At 41.0% G+C, this 25,658-nt stretch overlaps 2 pseudogenes; both read right to left on the bottom strand.

The window, feature by feature from the left end:
• Positions 1-2,280: 2,280 nt before the first annotated feature.
• On the bottom strand, positions 2,281-3,105 carry LOC136208017 (protein BIG GRAIN 1-like A; annotated as a pseudogene).
• A 10,529-nt stretch (positions 3,106-13,634) lies between these two features.
• Positions 13,635-14,462, bottom strand: LOC136208016 (protein BIG GRAIN 1-like A; annotated as a pseudogene).
• Positions 14,463-25,658: the final 11,196 nt, after the last annotated feature.

Below are 25,658 nucleotides of genomic sequence, written 5' to 3'. Positions count from 1 at the left end.
CAGGAGCAATTCCAGAATAAGGTAAGAATCAAATTTTGACCAGATCCAATCACCCTCAGAATCCACCACATCTGCAATCCTCCAGTTCTGAACTTCTAAAGGCAGAAGAGACTCACAAACTTCCAGAAGAGACTTCTTACCAATCCAAATATCATTCCAAAAGATGATGGATCTACCATTCCCTACATTCCACACAATCCCTGAACAAAACTCAGCAAAAACCGCACTAATGCCTTTCCAAAGAAAGGAACAATTAACCACTATATCCTTAGGCCCCCCCCAAAGACCTTATCCTTTTGATATTTCCCGCATAAAAGTTGAACCCAACGAGCAGAAGGAGTTTGCCACATACGCCACAAAAGTTTCATTAATAAAACTTTATTATTATCTCTGGCTTTCCTAATACCCAGACCTCCCCTATCTTTAGGTTGACAAACCTCATTCCAAGGAACAAGGTGAATCTTCCTCCCTTCCTCAGCTTCTTCCCACGGGAAACGACGATTAATTTTATCAAGGTCCTTGAGAACAGGCTCAGGGAGATGACAAGCCTGCATAATGTGATTGGGGAGTCGCACAATTGACAGATTGAACCTAAGTAAGGTGCCCAGCGAGAGATAGAGACTTAGCTTTCCAAGTGGCACACTTCTATTGGCTTTATCCAAAGTATCCTTAAAAGAAACTTTCGACACTCTCTCACTGTGGAGGGGCCCCAGATACTTCCCAAGAGAACTAGTCAGAGAGGAATTCCAGACAACTCACCCAACCTTTTGCAGGCTCTTTGGTTTATATTCTTAGAGCACATCATCCTGGATGTCTGGATATTGAGCTTCTGACTAGAGGCAGAACATATACACTCAAGAATCTCCATAATAACACTTAATTGCTCCTCATTCCCTTCCAGAAAGATCAGAACATCATCTGCAAAGAACAAATGAGTAACCTGGGGACATAACTTATTGATGGCCACCGGGTGGAAATTCCCCTTCTCAACAGCATCTTGGATCAGGTGAGACAATCTCTCTATAGCAATAACAAATAAGAAAGGGCTCATTGATCAACACTTGTCCCCTTGATGGATACCTCGGAAAGGAGAAAATTCCTCAGACATATCCCCATTGATCAACACTTGAAAAACAGGATAAGAGATACACACCTTAATTAACCTCCTCCAATAATCCGGGATCCTTGCTCTCTCCATACTCTCAAGAAGGAAACTCCAGTAAATGCGATCATAGGCTTTCTCCAGAGCCAGCTTAAGAGCCACAATACCTTTCTTCCCCCTTTTGCTTTTCATAGTGTGGACCATCTCTTGGGCAATAACCACATTATCCATCATTATTATCTATTTATATTAAGATAAAAATAAAGAGATATATATATATATATATAGTAATCCATCAAGCACTTATTACTGAGACATAATAAACGCTTCAGGGAAAAACGGTACATTAATGGAGGAAGTCATAATGACATCATTACTGTTAGAAGTAACGATGACATTAAAATGATTGAAGAAGCCCTAAGGACATTGCAAAAAACTCTTTGAGGGGGAGGGCTCCTAATATAGTATCAAATAATGCTATGGGCTTAAACAAATAAGCCCAAACCCATTATTTGTTATATCCGGCGAGCCCATCCATCAAGAAGGTCCTTTCCGGAATAAATGCAGGTAAGGAGTTTCGAAACTCAAGAAATACGCTCAATTCAATACATTGTGGAATTATAGGTTCCGAACTAATGATGAGCTAACACGTGTACCAAGGCACAAAGAAAGATACAAACGATTGTCTATAAATAGCATGGAAATCATAATCTCATGTACATAATTATATACTACTCATTTCTACAAAATAGCTTTCAAGTTATGTATTTTTCATACTGACTTAAGCATTTGAGAGAGTTTGCGAGTCTCCGGCCCCCTGTTTGACAGTTTTTTTCCTTCTCAAATAATGGTGAAACCATATTTTTTAAGGCTTAATACATCATTTGCTCTCTGAGCTTATGAAAAAAGATTGATTGGCCTTTTGAACTTTCAAAGTGTCCTATTAGTTCCATCAACTTTTATAAAATGTTCAGTTAATGCCCTGAACTTGCACAAAATATAATCAATTGATCACTCGATTGTAAAAAAGTAAGTTAAATGTGAAGGATGATGTGGCACTTTGACTAGGTTTTTGACTAGGAGCAAAACCGTACTAAAAATAAATTGCAATTGAACAGGGGTGGTTGCAAAACAACACTCTTCTTTCCGTCGTTCCAACGTCGTCGCGGTCAATGCCCTCAACAAATCTCTTCTTCCACTCTTCTGCTCTTCTCCATTGCACGATACTTAAACTCATTATCACTTTTCTTGGACTGAGATTTCCCAATTTTCCAAGTCGTCGGTACAAAAACAGACATGAGACTATATGATTGTTCTTCTTCATATAAGGATTTGTGCCCGCACGGTCTGCAATCTTCATCAACGATAACACTAACGGGGTAAAATCGGACGCTCCTTTTAACTCCATCGCGACATTTCTCCGATTTACTTAAGCATGATCTTGAAAATAATGAAGTTGAAGAACAAATCGATGTCTATCCTGAATTAAACTTCCACTCTTGGTCTATGGAAGGAGGATTTTTGGATTTTTTTTGAATTTGTATTAGGGAAGATTGAATTGATGAAATTGGAAAGCTTACCACCGAGGGAAATTGGTTGTTTTAACTTCTTGAGATCGTTGTGGATCTTTAATGCTCTTGATTTTGACTTGAATATACTCTCATTGATCTTAGGAGTTTCGCCAGTAGAAGAAGTGTAAAGATAATCACCAAACAGACTAGTCTCTGTTTTGTGTGTGGCGGAGCAGACGCGGTTGTTCTAACAGGCTTAGGCCTAATTGGTAGAGCAGAAGAACATGATTTTGATTTTGAAGTGTAGATGGAATCTGTATCAGAGGATGAGAAACCGCCGGAGCTAGAATCGGAAGAGAAATAAGTGGAGCTGAAGAAGATAGCATCATATTCTAGATCATAACGCGATTTGGGAATGTTGTGTTGTGTGGTGAAGTTGTAATCAATCCATTTGTCAAAATTTAAATTAGGAAGGTTGGTTTTATTAGGCATTGTGTGTGTAGAATTTGGGATCGTGATGGTTATTAGTGCCGATTTCAGAGATAGAACGGTTGATGGGAAAGATGAGTTATTATGCATCATTTGATTTGGAGAAGAGACTACAAAGATGGATAAAATCCCTAATACGGTTTCGCCCTTGGTAAAAAACTTAGTCAAAGTGCCACATCATCTCAAAGTAACGGTGTTAGCAAAAAAATCCATTTTTTTTTCTAACGATGTTTAACGCATACCTCTGTTTGTAAAAAAAACCACAGGTTCGCGTTTGCAAATCAGTAAAACCATAAGCATTTTTTTTTTGTACTTATCCCTAAAAAAATGATATTTATATATTATATATATATAATTAATTTAAATATATTTTTATAAATTATATATATATATATATATATATATCATATAAAAAAGTCAATTTAAAGTGATTTAATATACTCATTATACTCATTATAGAGATTAATATATTGGCTCTCTATTTGGCGATGACTAAAGCGATAAAAGAAAGGGAACGTACGGAGGATAAATCGACGGCACGGTTGGGCGGCGTAGGCGGCCAGTCGTCGTAGGGGAGGTTGGATCGCACGGGAGGGATGGCGAGGGCGTCGGATCTCGCACCGGATGGTAAAGGGGATGAGGGATTGGGCGGTTCTCTAAGGAGGAGGCGGGAGAACGGGGTGCGGCTGCGTGATCGATCCAGGGAGAGTGGGCGGCTGGGACTCCAGGGGGGTGAAGGGCCGGATCTGGCAGGAGAGACCATCGGCGAGGGGGTTAGGGAAGTTACCGGATCTGGGGTTGAGCCTGGGGAAGAAGGGCGTTTAGGAGAGTATTCACCGGGGCTGCGGAATCCATCCATGGCCACACAGGTCGTGCTTGCCATGCGGGCTTCGCTCCCAGTGCCTGGCTCTTCCACGATGCAGATCGCGCAGGCCGCCCTTGTCGAGCAGGCCGCTCCTGCCGCGTGGCCGCGCAAGCCATTCGGGCCCCATAGGACGTGCAAACCAATTTCGTTTCGCATGCCGCACAATCTACACAGGTTGTGCATGCCGTGCAGGCCGAGCAAAGCCGCGGGAAAACCAATTTCAGGCCTTGCTTCCGGGGAATTGGGCAATCTGCGCCCAGGGGATGGTGCGAATGAGGGATTTGTTGCCATAGGGATACCAGCAGTTTCTATGGAAGGTCAAGTTAGGGATCGGGCTTGGACCCCCTGCCCTAGTGCTATCCCAGGCCCGAAACAAATTACGAATTCAATGGATAGTCGTGTTTTTAAGAATGGTTGGGGAAATTCCTCTTGGAGGGATAAGGTGTTGGGGGTGATTGAGATGAACCCATGATGGAGGAGGATAATATCGAGGATGAGTCTGAGGATTTCTTTTCCGACTCCGATATTGAGGATGGAGAGCCAGAGGACCCGCTGTGTCCTAGGATCCGTCTTTCATCTAAAGACAAGCGCGTCCTAAGATTTAAGTGGAAATTGGCGTTAATTGTCACTGTTCTGGGGAAAATGATTAGCTTCAATTATTTGCCTAGAGGATCCAGGCTCAATGGGCGAAGAAAGGAAAGGTCACCATTACAGACCTTGAAAATGACTATTATGTCATTAAATTTACAAGGGCTGGGGATTTAAATGTTGTTGTTAATGGTGGACCTTATATTATCTCCAATCATGTTTTGCGCTGAGACCATGGGTCCCAAATTTCAATCCTCATGATTGCTCTGTAAACAGGATCCTTACTTGGGTTAGGTTCCTAGGCTTACCTATTGAATACTACAGTGATAGATTCTTGAATAAGATTGGTAGCCTAGTCGGGAAAGTCCACCATGTTGATAAGACTATCGGTGGGGCAGTAAGGGGCAAGTTTGTTAGGGTTTGTATTGACATTGATCTCGCTAAGCCTCTTCTGTCCAAATTCTGTGTTCAAGATAAGGTCTTTCATATTGAATATGAAGGTATACACAATATCTGCTATGAGTGTGGCATGTTTGGCCATACCTTTGATGGATGTCCTAAAAAGAGGAAGGTGGTGGAGGAGATGGTGGAACCTATCATAGGCAGAGCTGAGGAGAGTCAAGGTGATCGAAGGAATTTTGGCCCATGGATGCTTGCCAAAAGGTCGGTTAGAAGGAAGCCACGTGCTAATGCTGCTAGGAGTCATTCTCCAGATACCAGTAAAGAGATGACATCTCTCCATATTGCTCCTAAGATCAAGGTCAGGCCCCCTGATATCAAGAGGGGTGGTGATGCTGGTGTGGATTCAGCATCCGATTCGGGGTCAAGGTTCGGTGTCTTGTCTATGGTGGAAGGATAGGACTCGGATCCTTCCAATGAGCATATGGATTTAAGCATGCCTGGACTGGAATCGACCGAGCCTGCCTCCATTCTAGGTGATTCTATTAATCCTCTCTTTGTCTCTAAAGCTGATGCCAAAGGGAGTTCCCAGACATTCCTCTCAGCAGGGAAAGTGTTGAATAATGAGGTTAGTAATTTGAATCCTCTTGTTGATGTTCCAATTGGAAAAGCTATGGGAATTAATAAGTTGAATATGAAGAAACCCAAAGCTAAACCTAAAAAGAACCATAATGGGTTGGATTCTTGGATAAAAGGGGGCCTTCTGGCACCTCTTCTAGGCTCTCTGGAGCCCCAAATAAATTCCTGATCTAGGGTATGGGCTTGTGTCAGTAGTCTTCCTTTCTGATGGACTTTTTTGTTTGGAATGTTAGAGGTGCGGCGAGCAAGGCAACCCGCATCCATGTTAATGATCTTATTAAACAATTTAATCCTTCTTGTTTTTCTCTTCTGGAGACTAAGGTTAGTGGTTCCAAAGTAGATGAGGTGGTTAGAAAGTTTAAGAATTGGAGTTGTGTCAGATCGGAGGCTACTGGTCGGGTAGGGGGGGATTTGGCTCTTTTGGAAGCCAGGTCAAGTCAATATTGACATTGTTAGTATGGATAGTCAATTCATCCATAGTAAGGTGTGTTACCCTAGTAATAAACCTTTCTTTGTCACCTTTGTTTATGTCGATCTGTTTTGACTAACCGGAGAAGCCTGTGGGAGATCCTGCACTCTATTAGTTCTAGCATGGTGGATGCTTGGTTGGTGGCTGGGGACTTTAATGACATTTCCCTTATGAGTGATCAGAGAGGAGGGGGTAATCATTATATGAACCGGTGCCTTAATCACAAGCAGATATGGATTTATGCGGGCTGTCGGACCTGGGAGCCGCTGGTCACAAGTTTACCTAGAAAAGGAATAGTGTGTTTGTTCGGTTGGACAAGGTTTACGCTAATGTTGTTGCAATCTATAGATTTCCCGAGGTCAATGTGCTTAATCTCCCTTTCCGTCATTCTGACCATTGCCCTATCCTCATTAAGATGGTTAAATGTAATCGGCTTAAAGGGAATAGACCTTTTAGGTATCTTGTTGCTTGGGATTCACATCCCGAGTTTAAGAATTTTGTTAAAAACAATTGGCAACCTCACTCTGATGTTCTCCTTGCCACTGAGGGGTCCAAGAGGAATGTGGTAGGATGGAATAAAAACATCTTTGGCCACATTATCAGAAGGAAAAACAAACTTTTGATAAGGATGGAAGGCATTCAACGTTGTTTGGAGGTCCGATTCGACCACAGTCTGAATGGTCATCTTAGATCTCTCCAAAACGAGTTGGAAGCAGTGCTCAGACAGGAAGAGCTTCATTGGTTCCAGAAATCTAGGAAGGCTTAGATAAAGGACGGGGACCGGAACACCAGGTTCTTCCACCTTTCAACGATTATTAGGAGACAGAGGAATAGGATCGATGCTATCAAAGACTCTAATGGTGATTGGACATTTGAGGAGGAAGACATTCGACGCCTTGCCCTTGATTTCTACAAAGAGCTTTTTAAAGAGGTAGCGGTGGACTTGAATAGTGCCCACTCTGGGATCTCCTTTCCTAGGTTGGGGGAGGATGCTATTAAGGAAGCTTTCCATCCTATTGACCTGAAAGAAATTGATCTGGCTTTCTCCAGTATTGGTTCTACTAATGCTCCAGGGATCGATGGTATCCCTGCTAGTTTCTACCATAAACACTGGGATACTGTGAAAGAGGGTATTTACAGTTTTGTGTTAGGTGTTTTTGGTGGTTCTAATGATATTAGGCTGATTAATAAAAACCCTCCTAGTTCTGATCCCTAAAGTTGATAAGCCTTCCTCCTTTCTTCAGATGAGGCCTATCAGTCTTTGCAATGTGATGTACAAAGCTATCACTAAGATTGTGGCTAATAGAATCCGGCGGATCCTTCTGAATATTATAAGCCAGAATCAAGGGAGCTTTGTTCCTGGCAGGAAAATGATGGATAATGTTGTTATTGCCCAGGAGGTGGTCCATCCCATGAAGATGAAGAAAGGTAGGAAAGGGATCGTGGCTCTCAAACTAGATCTGGAGAAAGCTTATGATCGACTAAACTAGAGCTTTCTTCTAGATAGTTTAATGAAAGCTGGTATCCCGGAGAACTGGAGGAAATTAATTGAGAATTGCATCTCCTCTCCTGTTTTCCAGGTTATGATCAATGGAGACATGTCTGATGAGTTCTCTCCCTCCAGGGGAATTCGCCAAGGAGATCCTATGAGCCCCTTCCTTTTTGTTATTGCTATGGAAAGACTGCCGCACCTGATCCAAGAGGCAGTGAGCAAGGGGATTCTCCACCCTGTTTCCATCAACAAACATTGTCCTCCTATTACCCATTTGTTCTTCGCTGATGATGTGATGCTTTTCGTGGAAGGTAATGAGGAGCAAATTAGTGTGGTGATGGATATCCTTAATTGCTTCTGTGATGCTTCTAGACAGAAGATTAATATCCAAAAATCTCGGTTGCTTTGTTCTAAGAACATGGACAATGGCTTGTGTATAAGGCTTAGTGATCTCTCCGACATCCCCCTGACTCACTCTTTGGGGAAGTATATTGGGGTCCCTCTTCACAGCGACAGGGTCTCCAAAGCCTCTTTTAAAGATACTTTGGACAAAACTAACAGTTTGTGTGCTAGTTGGAAAGCTAATTCTCTTTCCCCAGCAGGCCATCTTACTTTAATCCAGTCTGTCAACTGCACGGCTCCGAACCATATCATGCAAGCCTATAGACTCCCTGAGCCAGTTCTCAACGAGCTTGATAAGATTAACCGGCGTTTCCTTTGGGGAGAGTCTGGAGAAGGGAAAAAGATTCACCTGGTCCCTTGGAAGGAGGTCTGCCAGCCGAAAAGCAGGGGGGTCTTGGTATAAGGCAAGCTAAGGACAACAATAAAGTCCTTTTTATGAAGCTTCTCTGGAGAATGTGGCAATGCCCATCCTCTCTTTGGGTTCGTCTTCTTTGTGGCAAGTATCGGAAAGACAAAAATTTTGGTGGCCCTAAGGTGAGAGTTGTCAGCTGTTCCTTCCTCTGGAAAGGGCTTAACACTGTGTTTGCTGAGTTCTGCATGGGGATTGGCCTGGAGGTGGGTAATGGTAAGTCCTTTAGTTTCTAGTATGACACTTGGATTGGTGACAAACCGCTTATAGAAGTGTGTAGTCCCCCCCCCCCCGCCTAGTAACATCCGTCACTGGAAAGTTGCCGATATGGTGGACTCGGAGGGAGACTGGATCTGGTCTTAGTTTGACACCTTCTTTAGCCTGGAGACCCTCCTTAGATTTAGAGGAGTGAAGATTAGTAATCAAGAGGAAGATAAGGACAGGCATTGCTGGGCCCTGACTAACAATGACGCTTATTCTTGTAAGTCAGCCGATGAAGCTTTTTCCCCTAATAGGGCCGATCCTCTCTCGGACATTTGGAAATCCATTTAGGCCCTTAAAATCCCTTACCGTATTAGGAGTTTCCTGTGGCTGGGAGTCAAGAACAGGTTGCTCACTAACTCGGATAGGCACAGACGGCACTTAGCGTATTCAGGAGCCTGTAGTAGATGCAGAGGCCATGTGGAAACCTTGTGCCATGCTCTGAGGGATTGCCCTAAAAGTAAAGAGGTTTGGGAAAAAATTTCTCCCTCACCACACTCTCCCTTCCTTCATGACTCATTCTGAGGTTGACTGGTTCTCTGATGGTGCTAGTGGGAAATTATTGGCCAACATGGAGCACAGTGACATTTTCTTTGCTATTATCTGTCACCAAATTTGGAAGTGGAGGAACGAGGAGTTATTTGCTGATAAAATTGTCCTTATTCCTGACTTACTTGATTTCTTCTCGAAAAAACTCTCTATTATTACATAGAGCTTCAAAGTGGATCACCTTGTCAGATCTACCCGGGAAAAAGAGGTCCACCTAGTTGGTTGGAGCAAGCCTAGAGAAGGGGTAGTGAAGTTTAATACGGATGGTTCCTGCCTTAGCAATGGCAGAATTGCTGCCGGAGGAGTTCTTCGTGATGCAGGTGGCGCCTGGCTGGCTGGGTTTACCCATAACCTGGGGATGGGCTTGCCATTAGCCTGGGTGTTAAGAGGTTATCTGTGGAATCTGATAACTTGGAGGCGATCAACAAGATTTCAGATAACCAGGCTATTTTTCTTAACAGCCAAAATCTTATCAAAGCTATTTTAAGGCTTCGCCCTTCCTTTGAGTTCTTAAAGTTCAGCCATATCTACAGGGAACAGAACCGGGTTACGGATCGCTTGGCGGCAACTGGGCATGAGGGGATGTTAGGTGTTTCTACCATTTCTGTTCCTCCCATTTTCTTTTGTCTATTCTTCTAGAGGATAGGATTGGGATCAGCCTGCCTAGACTGATCTCGGGTTAGTCTTCTTTGTTTGTTTGTTTTCCTTTCCTGTTTCTACCAAAAAAAAAATATACTCATTATTTTCAATTTAAAAACAAAAATAAACAAACAAAAAAGAGAAATTCAACTAATAACCAAATATATATTGAAAAATATGTATTAGAATTACAATTTTGGTTTTCTTTCCCAACTGGAGGTTTAAATATATCATAGATTAATGGATTTTAAAATCATTTGAAATATGTGAACGTATTCTATGTCATGCAATATTTTGAACGATATATTATAAACTCAAAACGGAGAAGTGATGAATGAAAAATTGATGCTTAAAGTGAACTAATTGAAATAGTTTTGAAGAGGATAAAAGAAAAATAAACTTCTCCATCTCACATAGGAAAAAACCGAGAATTTTCACTAGTTTATAAGTAAAAGGGTCTTATACGCAAAGATGCAGTTGAAACACCACCAGATTAGGGGCACACCCACATAGTGTGGGCGACGGGAATGCTATACCAAAATGAGGGCCTTTGCACCAAGATGGCCGGACCGTCGATCCTCGATATATTTCAAGATACTAAGTATAGATTATTGACTTTATTTAGCCGGACCGTCGATCCTTATCAATATCATTTTTTTTAAGGAAGTATAGATTAACGGTAATATATGAAATTGTAAATTTTGCCCCTAACTTAATATGCATGATCAATTTTATCCATATTTGATAGAAAATTTGAACAAAAAAGTATATAATTATTTGACTTGTTATTTAAATATTACATACAAGTTTCTGAACATCAATTGTGTAAAATGCTTGTTGTATTAAACATGTCAAAATGTAAAAAATATTAAGTTTATAATGTATAAGTTAATAAAAAAATTACTAAATTATTAATACAGTTACAAAAGATATGAAAAAATGGAAAAAAACCGTTTCAATTCATCGACAAATTTACTTAATATTCGATATGATAGTCAAATAACGGTGAAACCATATTTTCTAAGGCTTAATACATCATTTGGTCCCTGACCTTATGAAAAAAGCTTGATTTACCTTTTGAACTTTCAAAGTGTCCCAATAGCCCCATCAATTTTCATAAAATATTCAGTTAGTACCCTGAACTTGCACAAAATATAATCAATTGATCAATCGATTGTAAAAAAAAAAGTTAAATATGGAAGATGTATTTACACGCATCTTTATAAGAAAATAGACTTTTATTTATTTGTAAGAAAAAAAAATCAAAACTCAAAAATTAATTGGAATTTTTTAACTTTTCCAAATACATGTAGACGCCCCAACCTGACCTATAATAGGTGGTCTGATCGGTCAAACTGCTGACGTGTCATGTTGACGGATCATTTTTACCTGTTGTACACCAAAGTGGGAGGTCACATATAAGTTCGTACATATTAGTGAGACAAATTGAAGATTGTACACCAAAGTGCGAAATGAGACAAAGGTTGTACACCATTGATGAAATTTACCCTAAATATTAATATACTTAATAGTTATTTTTTTAGAGCATATACTTAATAGTTATTAGTTAATACATAATAGATGTGACATTATTCAAAAAAAAAAAAATAGATGTGACATAAATATAATATGTAATAAACATAAACATAAACATATAATATAAATATAGTAGTTGTGGTATAAATATAATATATAAACCGACTTTTTCTGATTTTTCGCCTAACCCGACTTGTCCGACTTTTCTGCCTTATCCGATTTGTCTGATTTATTCCGATTTGAACCGCCTATGCGGAAGAAAATTAGGCTCCCAACTTATTTCGACCATTTATATAAAATTGGGCGGTGTTGTAAAAATCAACGATATATCGGCTGATTAGTCGCCGACTTGACCGATTTTTACAATACTGCTTGAGAAGGACTAAGGACATGTTGCTCATGTATGGAGGTGGAGAACTTAAAATTGAAGGATTTTCAGATGCTAGTCATCTAATAGATGAGAATGATTACAAATCCCAAACATAATACATGTTTATCCTAAATGGGAGTTCAGTCAATTGGAAGAGTTCCAAATAAGAAAGCGTTGCTTTCTCATCGACCGAATCAGAGTACATCGCAGCTAGAGAAGCAGCAAAAGAGGTGGTTTTGATTAGGACGTTCGTGAAAGAACAAGGAGTGGTGTCTGACATTATGAATCTCATTACTCTGTACTGTGATAACAATGGAGCCATTACACAAGCAAAGGAACCATGGTCTCATAATGGATCCAAGCATTATCTCAAGCGACATCACTTCATCAGAGAGATTATAGACATGAGAGATGTGAGAATAGAAAGAGTACCCACAAAGGACAACGTTGCAGATCCGTTGACGAAGGCCTTAACCAAAGAGTTTATGATTGTCATTTTAATTCTTTTGGGATTAGTTTCAGAAACAATTAGCTTTAGTCCAAGTGGGAGATGTTGGGGTTTAGTGTCCTATAAACAATTGTTGTAGGATATAAACTATTTGCAAATGAATTGTTGATTATCGTTTGTTTTTATAAGATATAGTATGTTTAACTATATAAAAGCATTAATCTTTTATCAGAACTAATTAAGTTAATTAAAAGAAATCCCAAGTTTATTTAAGTGATCATAAAGTGTTCACACAAGCATGAAGTGAGACTAATTAAACTTTATAATAAACCAATAAAACTTAAAACAACCCCACGTTAAATAATATATTTATGAGATTAACATAGTGCTGTTGAGACTTGTACGTAATAATGTCTTCTATTGTGAACAGAGAGCTGATCTCACAAGCTTTAGATATGGAGATATCTAGACAATTACATGGATCCGGTGAAGGAGTTCATTAGGATTAAGGACCTGACTTGAGATAACAGGATGGATGGATTTATTTGAATGTCACCTATTTCATCTCAAATGGATATATAGTAATCCATCAAGCACTTATTACTGAGAAATAATAAACGCTTCAGGGAAAAACGGTACATTAATGGAGGAAGTCATAATGACATCATTACTGTTAGAAGTAACGATGACATTAAAATGATTGAAGAAGCCCTAAGGACATTGCAAAAAACTCTTTGAGGGGGAGGGCTCCTAATATAGTATCAAATAATGCTATGGGCTTAAACAAATAAGCCCAAACCCATTATTTGTTATATCCGGCGAGCCCATCCATCAAGAAGGTCCTTTCCGGAATAAATGCAGGTAAGGAGTTTCGAAACTCAAGAAATACGCTCAATTCAATACATTGTGGAATTATAGGTTCCGAACCAATGATGAGCTAACACGTGTACCAAGGCACAAAGAAAGATACAAACGATTGTCTATAAATAGCATGGAAATCATAATCTCATGTACATAATTATATACTACTCATTTCTACAAAATAGCTTTCAAGTTATGTATTTTTCATACTGACTTAAGCATTTGAGAGAGTTTGCGAGTCTCCGGCCCCCTGTTTGACAGTTTTTTTTCCTTCTCAAATAATGGTGAAACCATATTTTTTAAGGCTTAATACATCATTTGCTCTCTGAGCTTATGAAAAAAGATTGATTGGCCTTTTGAAAGTGTCCTATTAGTTCCATCAACTTTTATAAAATGTTCAGTTAATGCCCTGAACTTGCACAAAATATAATCAATTGATCACTCGATTGTAAAAAAGTAAGTTAAATGTGAAGGATGATGTGGCACTTTGACTAGGTTTTTGACCAGGAGCAAAACCGTACTAAAAATAAATTGCAATTGAACAGGGGTGGTTGCAAAACAACACTCTTCTTTCCTTCGTTCCAACGTCGTCGCGGCCAATGCCCTCAACAAATCTCTGCTTCTTCCACTCTTCTGCTCTTCTCCATTGCACGATACTTAAACTCATTATCACTTTTCTTGGACTGAGATTTCCCAATTTTCCAAGTCGTCGGTACAAAAACAGACATGAGATTATATGATTGTTCTTCTTTATATAAGGATTTGTGCCCGCACGGTCTGCAATCTTCATCAACGATAACACTAACGGGGTAAAATCGGACGCTCCTTTTAACTCCATCGCGACATTTCTCCGATTTACTTAAGCATGATCTTGAAAATAATGAAGTTGAAGAACAAATCGATGTCTATCCTGAATTAAACTTCCACTCTTGGTCTATGGAAGGAGGATTTTTGGATTTTTTTTGAATTTGTATTAGGGAAGATTGAATTGATGAAATTGGAAAGCTTACCACCGAGGGAAATTGGTTGTTTTAACTTCTTGAGATTGTTGTGGATCTTTAATGCTCTTGATTTTGACTTGAATATACTCTCATTGATCTTAGGAGTTTCGCCAGTAGAAGAAGTGTAAAGATAATCACCAAACAGACTAGTCTCTGTTTTGTGTGTGGCGGAGCAGACGCGGTTGTTCTAACAGGCTTAGGCCTAATTGGTAGAGCAGAAGAAGATGATTTTGATTTTGAAGTGTAGATGGAATCTGTATCAGAGGATGAGAAACCGCCGGAGCTAGAATCGGAAGAGAAATAAGTGGAGCTGAAGAAGATAGCATCATATTCTAGATCATAACGCGATTTGGGAATGTTGTGTTGTGTGGTGAAGTTGTAATCAATCCATTTGTCAAAATTTAAATTAGGAAGGTTGGTTTTATTAGGCATTGTGTGTGTAGAATTTGGGATCGTGATGGTTATTAGTGCCGATTTCAGAGATAGAACGGTTGATTTGATCAAGGAGAGTAGATGGGAAAGATGGGTTATTATGCATCATTTGATTTGGAGAAGAGACTAGAAAGATGGATAAAATCCCTAATATGGTTTCGCCCCTGGTAAAAAACTTAGTCAAAGTGTCACATCATCTCAAAGTAACGGTGTTAGCAAAAAAATCCGTTTTTTTGCTAACGACGTTTAACACATACCTCTGTTTGTAAAAACAAAACCACAGGTTTGCGTTTGCAAATCAGTAAAATCACAAGCATTTTTTTGTACTTATCCCTAAAAATAATATTTATAATTTAAATATATTTTTATAAATTATATAAAAAATCAATTTAAAGTGATTTAATAACCTCATTATTTTCAATTTAAAAATAAAAATAAACAAACAAAAAAGAGAAATTCAACTAATAACCAAATATATATTGAAAATCTGTATTAGAATTACAATTTTGGTTTTTTTCCCCAACTGGAGGTTTAAATATGATAACATTGAGATATTATCCGAGGACCAAAGAAGATATTTACCACGAGACGCGCCATGTTCGGCGTATCAAAGAGCTCCGCTAAAGGCTGATCACATAGACAGGATCCCCTAAGATCCGTGGCGGATCGCCAAGGGCGAATCTCCTTATAAAAGGTCAGGTTAGACGCAGGAATAAAGATTAATAAATGCGCATTAGTTTCCCTTAACAGCCATCTTAAAAGAAACCTGTAATCCGCCATTAATGAAGCATTAATGGAACTAAGCTGTTATAACTCATCAACCCTATAAATAGCCTACAGCTAGGGCTATCAAAGGTACACATAATTTCTATATTCTCTAAGCTTTGTCAATTCAGTTTATTCTCCAAATCTCTACTGACTTTGGCATCGGAGCTTCCCCCCGTCGATCCCAACGACGCCCCCCATAGGGACGAACTCCGATCAGAATTTCTCCACTTGTTATCAATTGGTGCGGTGATCGTGGAACCTTAATCAAATCAAGGTTTCTACAAGAATATTTCGAGGAATATGACAAGTGCAGAACAAAATCCCACATCTAGGGAGGAAACTCCATCGGTAACACCCTCCAGTCAACCGGTGACCAGCACTATTCAGGTTGATCAAACAGAAGAGAATAGGCCGCCTGCGGCAGTACTTGACATGTGGGCAGGTGCAATTGAGCGGGCATACGGAGTTGAAATGGGTAATCGTATGCGGTCATATATGATTATCCCTCCTATTGGAAGTTTGGCAACGTCAACACCGGCATCTACACCATGGCCGCATCAAATGTTCCTGGGCCCACAGGCACAAAACTCCTCGTTTCTTCAAGCATCCGCAACGGATTCGGTGATCACCACTACCATGCCATCTGGCGTACCACCAATAAACAGAGAGTTGTTTCCGAGTGTCCCCCCGGCGGGTAAGATTTGGGCTCCCGGAAAAGGGTTCAGGTTCGCACAAGCATAAGAAACGGCGGACAGATAGGCACAATAAAACCTCTCCATCACGTAAGCCAGGTTCTTCTCGCAGAGGTCGGTCACCTCCATCTCTAGTGCACCGGCATAGTAAAGGGCCTACTGGCGCAACTCGAAATACTGTCCCACCAGTATCATCCTCACGTCCAGCGAACGTTGGGCACGTTCCTGTAGGACACCCCAGAGGTCCAGATTGCTTGAATATAGGTGGATCTAGAGCCAGTGGATCAGGAGCTGGCGGATCAGGAGGAGGTGGTGGATCAGGTCGAGGCGGACGCGGTAATGGAGGCGGATCGGGAGGTAGAGGTGGACGTTCTCCATCAGATCCCTCTTCTGGATCAAGCAGTTCAACTTCTCCAAGCAGATCTCCAACTAGATCACCAAGGCGTAGACCTCGAAGGTGAGAACCAGATAACTTTGAAGAACGAGTTATGGCAACCGTAAATCAGATGAATGAGGAGAATGCTAGACATAATCCCTTCGCCAACATGGATTCGCCCTTTACAGCTTGGATCGAGGCAGAGGAAACTACTCGGCACCAAAAAATTCCTAACATTCCTCTTTATGTAGGTACAGATAACCCCGAAGCTCATGCCAGGAAATATCGGATGTTGATAGGCCTTAACCGAGTTAGCGAAGCTGTCTTGTGCCGGATGTTCATCACAACCCTGGGTGGGCCTGCTTATGATTGGTTTCAGTCTTTGCCTCCGGGATCAGTCGACAGCTGGGACCAGCTAAGTAGGGAATTTTGTGCAAAATTCGACGGGTGCATCCCGCCAGTCATCAAATCTCGCAAGCTTTTTGAGTTAAAGTAGAAGGCTAATGAACCTCTTAGGGAGTATGTTGATAATTTCAACAAGCTGTGCATCCGTATTGTCGATGTGGACGTTTCTATAGCCACTGAAGCGTTGGCTCAGAATACGCTATGCAAGAGTTTACAGGAGGAATTGATCAGACGAAAGCCCCACAATATGGCGGATCTAATTGAACGCTGCAAGGCCTTTATGAAGGTAGATGACATCCGCCGTGAAAAATCCTCTCCATCCCGTAGATCAAAAAGCGACTCTCATAATCGTGACAATGAGAAGGATAAGAATCGGGATTCTTCTTCCAGAAACAAGAATAAAGGCTCTCGGCATAAATCAACATTTGTTCCTAATTTTACTCCACTCAATGCTTCTAAGAGTGAGATCCTCATGTGGGTGGAGAATAGCCAACACAAGCGGAGCATTTCATACCCTGAACCAAAGGGGGGGGAGTTCGTCAATATTGGTAAGAATCCTAAAAAATATTGCAAATATCATAGGGCAAATGGACACGATACAGATGCATGCTGGGAATTGGCTAGAGAGATCGAAAGACTTATCGAAAAAGGAAAGTTGGACCGGTTCGTCCAAGGTGACGGAAAGAAGGGAGATAATGATAGAAACAGGGATGACTCAAAAAAGAATGCCAAGGGCACCATCCATGTCATTGCAGGCGGACTCGACTATCAACCTGCGCAAAAGAAAGCAAAGCTCGCAGCTCTGGATAAAACATCTTTGAATCGCCCGTTTGCAGAGAGTGGTCCTGAGATCCCACCACACGCGGATGCTCTGGTCATTACAATGATGATAGAGGGTTGGGAGATGAAGAGAGTGATGATTGATATGGGGAGTTCCTGCAACGTCATCACCAAGGGTGTTTTCGCTAAATTGATGATCGATCCCATTCAGGTAGAAACAACAGCAGTAGACATCCTGGGAGTAACTGGGCACACTATCCGAACAAAGGGCCAGGTAACTTTGGATTGTGAATTGTCAGATGAGGATCAAAACTGGAGAGGTGACTTGGAGTTTTCTATCCTGGACGGACAATTGGCGTACAATGTTATTCTGGGTCGACCTTTTATCTCCGAAGCTGCAGCTCTTATCTCTATACGCCATTTAACACTTTATATCCCAACGGTCAAGGGAGGTGTAATGGTCAAAGGAAGTCAGAAGGTAGCCCAAGAGACGTATACTGCATCTCTGGCTATTCGCCCGCAATCGCCAAAAGAAGACGAAGAAGATCTCACAACAATGGCCTTAGGCGAGACAGAAATGTACCTCCTGGCGGATGAGAAACAGGTACGACTGGCAAAAGGTCTAAAAGGGGAAGTCAAGGATGCTATCACTAGAGTTCTCCTAGATGCTGAAGGAGTATTTTCTTGGAAGGATGCGATTCTCCCAGGAATTAATCCTGATATAATCACACACAAGCTTAACATTGACAGTAGTGCAACCCCTGTAGCTCAGAAAAGAAGAACGCATGGCCCTGAAAGGCAGAAGGTAATTGAGGAAGAAATCGCCAAACTCAAGCGAGCAGATGCAATTGAAGAGGTATTGTATACTCAGTGGTTGGCAAATGTGGTCCTTGTCAAAAAACCTGGCAGATCGTATCGAATGTGTATTGACTTTACAGATCTCAACAAAGCTTGTCCCAAAGATAATTATCCTCTACCATGCATTGATGTTCTCGTAGATGCAACCGCTGGGCATGCCATGTACTCATTTACCGATGTGAAGTCGAGTTATCATCAGATCCCAATGGAGCCTTCAGATAGAATCAAGACTTCATTTGTGACTCACCAAGCTACTTATTGTTTTAAAGTCATGCCTTTTGGCTTGAAAAATGCAGGAGCTACATATCAGCGGATGATGAACAAGATATTCGCGGATAGCCAGGGTGATAACTTCTCTGTCTATGTGGATGCCGTGATCATTAAAAGCACCACGGTGGAAAAACACGCTGAAGATATAAAGGAGGTACTGGGCGTACTCCAACATCATAATATCAAGTTGAATCCCGAGAAGTGTACTTTTGGAGCCACATCAGGAAAGTTTTTAGGATACATGATCAGTCAGAAAGGAGTAAGCCCTAACCCGGACAAAATCAAAGCCGTGTTGAATATGCAAGTACCTCAGAACATGAGAGAAGTGCAACGCCTTAATGGGCGAATCATTGCCTTAGGAAAATTCATCTCCTGCTCGGCGCGTAGATGTCAACCCTTCTATGACGTTATCAAGAAGCAAAAAGCATTTGAATGGAATGAAGATTGTCAAAAAGCATTTGAGGGAATCAAGCGATTCTTAACAGAGCCGCCATTGATGAGTCGACCAATAAAAGGTGAAACTCTTTATATGTATGTTTCAGTTACTGATAGGGCCATATGTACGGTTATGATCAGGGAAGAAGATGGGCAACATTATCCCATCTATTACGTAAGCAAAGTGTTGAAAGATGCTGAAACAAGATACTCCAGACTGGACAAAATGGCTTTAGCTGTTGTCACAACCGCTGTCCGCCTCAGACCCTATTTTCAGGCTCATACTATTGTGGTGCGAACGCATATACCCATGAGGAAGGTGTTGCAAAAACCAGATACCTCAGGACGCCTGATGGGATGGGCAATCCGCCTAGGCGAATTTGATGTACGCTATGAGGGTCGATCCGTATTAAAAAGTCAAGTCCTGGCGGATTTCATAAACGAATTTACTGATGAAGGGAAGAATCTCTCAAAAGTTCCCGAAGAAGAATGGACAATGTATACAGACGGAGCTTCTTCATCAGAGGGTGCAGGAATCGGGATTGTGATCCAAGGCCCTCAATACATAAAACTACGGTACGCGGCTAAACTTGATTTTCTGGCAACAAATAATGCTGCGGAATATGAGGCTTTGATATTGGGGTTACGTTTGTTAAAAGAAATTACTCCCGAAAAGATCGTCATTTATAGTGATTCCAAATTAATGGTCAATCAAGTGATCAAAAAAAGGATGAGATTTTGGCCAAATACGCCTCTGAGGTAAATAAGCTGCTAGATCACCTAGAAACCAAGGATACAAAGTGGGAGCTGGTTCATGTACCTAGAGGATCAAACACTGAAGCTGACCATCTGGCTAAACTGGCTTGCAATAGTGCCAATTGGACTGATCCTCAGTGTCCCTTTGAAGTCAAAATGTCACTTGCCTTCGACTTAGAGGAGATAACTTTATTGGCGGCAGTAGAGGATGATTGGCGAACCTCAATGCGCCATTACTTGTCCAATGGCGCCTTACCCACAGATCAGGAAGAGGCTAAGAAGATAGTTCGAAAAGCAGCATATTTCTCCGTGATAAATGATCATCTATACAGAAAATCCTTTAATCATCCATGGCTAAAGTGTATCCTACCAGAGGAAGGACGCGGCATCCTTCGAGAGTTACATGAGGGATCTTGTGGAGCTCTTGAGGCATCCGCCTCAATGGTCAGGAAAGCTAGATTAATGGGATTCTATTGGCCCACAGCCGAGCTGGACGCACAAAAATTGGTGGAGACCTGCCATAATTGCCAAATTCATGCCAATGACTCACATGTTGCTCAAAATCTCCAAAGACCAATTATGGAGGGACGGCCATTCGCCGTCTGGGGCATAGACATCGTGGGACCTTTTCCAACCACTCGTAAACAGAGGAGATATGTGGTAGTAGCGGTAGACCATTTCACCAAATGGGTAAAAGCAGAAGCTGTATCATCAATCACCGCAGAGAGAATAGTGGAGTTTGTTAAGGACAACATAGTGGGAAGGTACGGAGTTCCACACACCATTATATCTGACAATGGTACACAGTTTAATTGTGCAGAGTTTAAAACTTTCTGTGAGGGGTTGGGCATCCTAAACAGATTCTCCTCGGTTTATTACCCTCAATCTAACGGCATGACCGAAGTCACAAATCAGACAATTGTGAAGGGGATAAAGAAAAGGCTAGGGGAACATGACAAAAAATGGACGGATCAGTTGATGAATGTCTTATGGGCGTATCGAACTACTCCAAGAACGGCCACAGGAGAGACGCCATTCGCCCTATCTCATGGTATAGAAGCGGTCATCCCCATTGAAATAATGATTCCAAGTGACAGAGTAGCATTTTACTGCGAAGAAGAAAATCAGCTACGCCTGCGAGAAAGTCTTGATAATGTTGAGGATAAGCGGGAAAGAGCGTATGTTAAGCTGGCCGCTTACAAACAACGAATTGCAGCATATCATGATAAACATGCCAAGTTGGTGGATCTTAATGAAGGGGACTTAGTACTCCGCAAAGCTGATAAAATCCAATCTCAAGAAGGGAAGGGAAAGTTAGGGATCAACTGGACATGTCCTTATCGTATTATTGAGAAAATCGGATCCGCCACCTTCAAGTTACAAGACATGGAAGGACATACATTGCCAAGAACTTGGAATCTCCATAACCTCAAGAGATATTACGCCAAGGAATGAAAACGCGATAAACAGGTCTTGAGCACTCTTTTTCCTTTGATAAGCTTTTTTCCCAAGTGGTTTTTCTTGTTAAAGGTTTTAATGAGGCTCACATGTAAGATCTATTCTATGTAAATCTCCTATCAATTAATAAAAATTGTTGAAATATTTATGTTATCTTCTTTTATTAAAGCTTCAGTACAAGTAATATAAATATTCCTATGGTCAAATTTAGGGGGGGTATAACAAAATATCACCACCCTTGGTCGGACACCAAATGAGTTAAAACATTCCTTGGACGCAAGGTTTTTACACTCTCCAACTCTTCCAAACAAGAGTTTCAATCAGAAGCCCTACGGGCGGATCACTTCACCTCAAAGATAGGAAGTATGCTGATCCCCTAGGCAAGCTTTACTTCCTTTTTAAGGAATACAACAGCTTAAACTAAACCTTCACAAAGGTTTTCCATACAAAGGGTATGGCTAGCTACCCACTCTAAGTTATATTCTACAAAGCACTTGTACGAATAATGCCGATACTTAAAAAGTAAAAAAGCAAATTGTACTATTTACAGTTAAAACACAAGTAAATTACACAGGAGCGGGTGTATCCCCCTCTACATTCTTCTCGCCAGACACACTTGCCTGGGAGTTTCCTACTTCAGCTATAGGGGGTACGTCCACAGGAATATTCTCCTTCTCCAAGGGTATAACCCCTTGGTCAGAAACTGGATCACTGGCAATGTCATCCGCCACCTCGCCCTCTTCAGCTTCTTTCTCGAGGGACTTCCGAACTTGTGCACGAAGAAAGCTCCTGGAATCCTCTATCTGGTTAAGCTTTTGAACTTCAACAGGGCTGGGAATGTCAAATAAAGGATCTTTAAAATTCAGATCCGGATTTGTCTCCAGGAAATAGGCTATCAACATTTCGCCATAGTAAAAAGCTTGTTCTCCTGCTGTGGACTCCGCTGCCTCTAGAGCCTCCTTCTGCTTCTTCTTGTCCTCCTCGATCTTCTCTTGAAGTTGTTTTATTTCAGCCTCTTTCTGGGCGAGGGCGGACGCAGCGGATGCCGCCTCACTTTCCAACCTTGCAATAGTGGCCTTATCCGCCACTCCTTGAAGAATCTCAGATTCAACCGAACGAAGTCGGGTGAACGCCTGTTAAGAAAGAAATACATTAAGCATCAGAACGTATGATGAATTAGATTCAAAACACCCTTTCTATCACAAAGCTTACCTCAATAAGATCCATCCTAGTCTTTTGGATGTGAGTGGAGGCCGGGATCTTGCTGAATTTGCTCTGGACTAAGCTCAACTGGCTAAAAGCCTCATCCAGGTCATTGATGAGGGACTCGTTCCTCAAGGTCCCATAGCCCCCATATTTGGAAGCCCAGTATTGGCCTAGATCAGACTTCGGCACCTGAACAAAATGATGTATTGTCAGAATATCATAACAATGTAACTACTCAAGCTGAATATGGCGTATCAGCTTTACCTGATCATCTTCCCTCACTACCGAAGTGGCGGACTTTTGGGCATCCGCCATAAGCTTTGAGGCGGGAAGAGTTTTGTGTCTCCTCACTTGCGTATCATCTGAGGCATTCGCCTTACGCTTGCCAGTATTCACCGCAGGATTCGCCGCCTCGGCCTTTCTTTGAGCTGCCAGCTCCATCAGCTTTTTTCGCCTCTCTGCAAGAGCGGCACTGGCCTTAGAAACACCCCTGCCAAGTAAAATCCAACAATTAAAAAAGAAGAAACTCTATACCTTGATCAAATTGTGCAATGCGGGAATAAACAAAAGTGTCCTCCTCCTGGCGGATCAGAGGGACATCGCTCAGCATGAAGGTCAAAGCATCAGTGTATGACCAGGAACCCGCCTTCACCGCTCATAGAGTTTCAATATAAACTTCATCAGTCTCCGTCAGAATGCGCATATCTCCCGTCATATGTTGAGGCCTGGGATTCCAGCAGGAAGGGAAACCTAGAGGTTCGCCCTCCTTTATCTTCACGAAGAAGAACTTTTCGTCCCAGCAATGAACATTGGACATCTTGCCGTAAAAGGGGGCGTAAGGCCCAAACTTGGAAAAAGTATAAAAAGACTCTGAAGCTCGTTTGCCGGGTTTGTGAAGAGCACGGAAGACACGGGGTGTACAGACTACCCCAAGATTTGACGCTAAGTAGCAATCGAGAGCTAGATCAAGCCAACCATTGGGGTGCAGTTGACATACGGTGATATCAAAATAGGAAAGTATATCCGCCATCATCTTCGATAGAGGCAGATGAAATCCTCTCTCCACATGACTATAGTATACAGTTAAGTAACCGCTTGGCGGATCGGCTGGTCTATGGTTCGCCTCAGCTAGCAAAGTCTCATAGTTCTTTATCCAAGGGAATGTATCCGTCAGATACGCCAGATCCGCATAACTCATATGTGACGAAGTAGAAGAAGCTCGAGGAGCTTTTCTCCTAACAGGGACAGATGAAGAAGCATCCATCCCTGAAAATCTCCTAGAATGATCTAAACGAGTTTGACTCCTATTACACACCGAGTTTCGCAACTCGGTTAAATCTACGCTATTTGTATGGTCAGAAGAAAGAATTTTCTCTGACGAGGAAGACGACGAAGTCCAACTGAACTCAACGTCTGAAGCAGATGGTAAGTTAAACAGATCAACGGTTGCTTCGGAAGAGGAGGAACAACTCCTAAACATTCAAAGAAAATAGAAATAGATCAAGAACAGGGAGAACTTACATGAAAAAAGGATGAAGAAAAGCTGGAATTCCGAAGAGAGAGCTCTGAAGCAGGAAAAAGGTTTCTGTAGAAAGAGTAGGAATAATGAAAGAAAGAAGGACGAAGGAAAAAGATGTCGAAAAGACATCTCTACTCTCACTCCTAGAACAGAACGCCATCACCACGTGTCACCGATCGGATGGTCTCAAAAAGGGTGCACATTAAATGATCGTAATGATGACGGCGTATGGCACATCAAAAGCCCTAAAGGACTTTTAGGCATTTTTCGGGGGCTTCTGATAACATTGAGATATTATCCGAGGACCAAAGAAGATATTTACCACGAGATGCGCCATGTTCGGCGTATCAAAAAGCTCCGCTAAAGGCTGATCACAGAGACAGGATCCCCTAAGATCCGTGGCAGATCGCCAAGGGCGAATCTCCTTATAAACGGTCAGGTTAGACGCAGGAATAAAGATTAAGAAATGCGCATTAGTTTCCCTTAATAGCCATCTTAAAGGAAACCTGTAACCCGCCATTAATGAAACATTAATGGAACTAAGCTATTATAACTCATCAACCCTATAAATAGCCTACAGCTAGGGCTATCAAAGGTACACATACTTTCTATATTCTCTAAGCTTTGTCAATTCAGTTTATTCTCCAAATCTCTACTGACTTTGGCATCGGAGCTTCCCCCCGTCGATCCCAACGACGCCCCCCGCAGGGACGAACTCCGATCAGAATTTCTCCACTTGTTATCAAAATATATAATAGATTAATGGATTTTTAAATCATTTGAAATACGTGAACCTATTATATGTCATGCAATATTTTGAACGATATATTATAAACTCAAAACGGAGAAGTGATGAATGAAAAATTGATGCTTAAAGTGAACCAATTGAAATAGTTTTGAAGAGGATAAAAGAAAAATAAACTTCTCCATCTCACATAGAAAAAAAACCGAGAATTTACGCAAAGATGCAGTTGAAACACCACCGGAATAGGGGTACACCCACATAGTGTAGGCGACGGAAATGCTATACCAAAATGAGGGCCTTTGCACCAAGATGGCCGGACCGTCGATCCTCGATATATTTCAAGATACTAAGTATAGATTATTGACTTTATTTAGCTTTAAGCCGACATGTATTTCTTTTAAACCCAAAAATCAATATCAATTTTTTTTAAAGAAGTATAGATTAACCGGTAATATATGAAATTGTAAATTTTGCCCCTAACTTAATATGCATGATCAATTTTATCCATATTTGATAGAAAATTTGAACAAAAGGTATATAATTATTTGACTTGTTATTTAAATATTACATACAACTTTCTGAACATCAATCGTGTAAAATGTTTGTTATATTAAACATGTCAAAATGTAAAAAATATTAAGTTTATAATGTATAAGTTAAATAAAATGGGTAAAACCGTTTCAATTCATCAAATAACGTTGAAACCATATTTTCTAAGGCTTAATACATCATTTGGTCCCTAAACTTGTGAAAAAAGCTTGATTTACCTTTTGAACTTTCAAAGTGTCTCAATAGCTCCAGTACGCTGAACTTGCACAAAATATAATCAATTGATTGTAAAAAAATAATTGGAATTTAATTGATCAAAACTCAAAAATTAATTGTAATTTTTTAACTTTTCCAAATACATGTAGACGCCCCAACCTAA

This window comes from Euphorbia lathyris, chromosome 10 (assembly GCF_963576675.1).
Source record: "Euphorbia lathyris chromosome 10, ddEupLath1.1, whole genome shotgun sequence".
Lineage (NCBI taxonomy): Eukaryota > Viridiplantae > Streptophyta > Magnoliopsida > Malpighiales > Euphorbiaceae > Euphorbia > Euphorbia lathyris.
The sequence above is the reverse complement of the archived record's forward strand: the minus strand, read 5'-3'. Positions and strand labels throughout refer to the sequence as shown.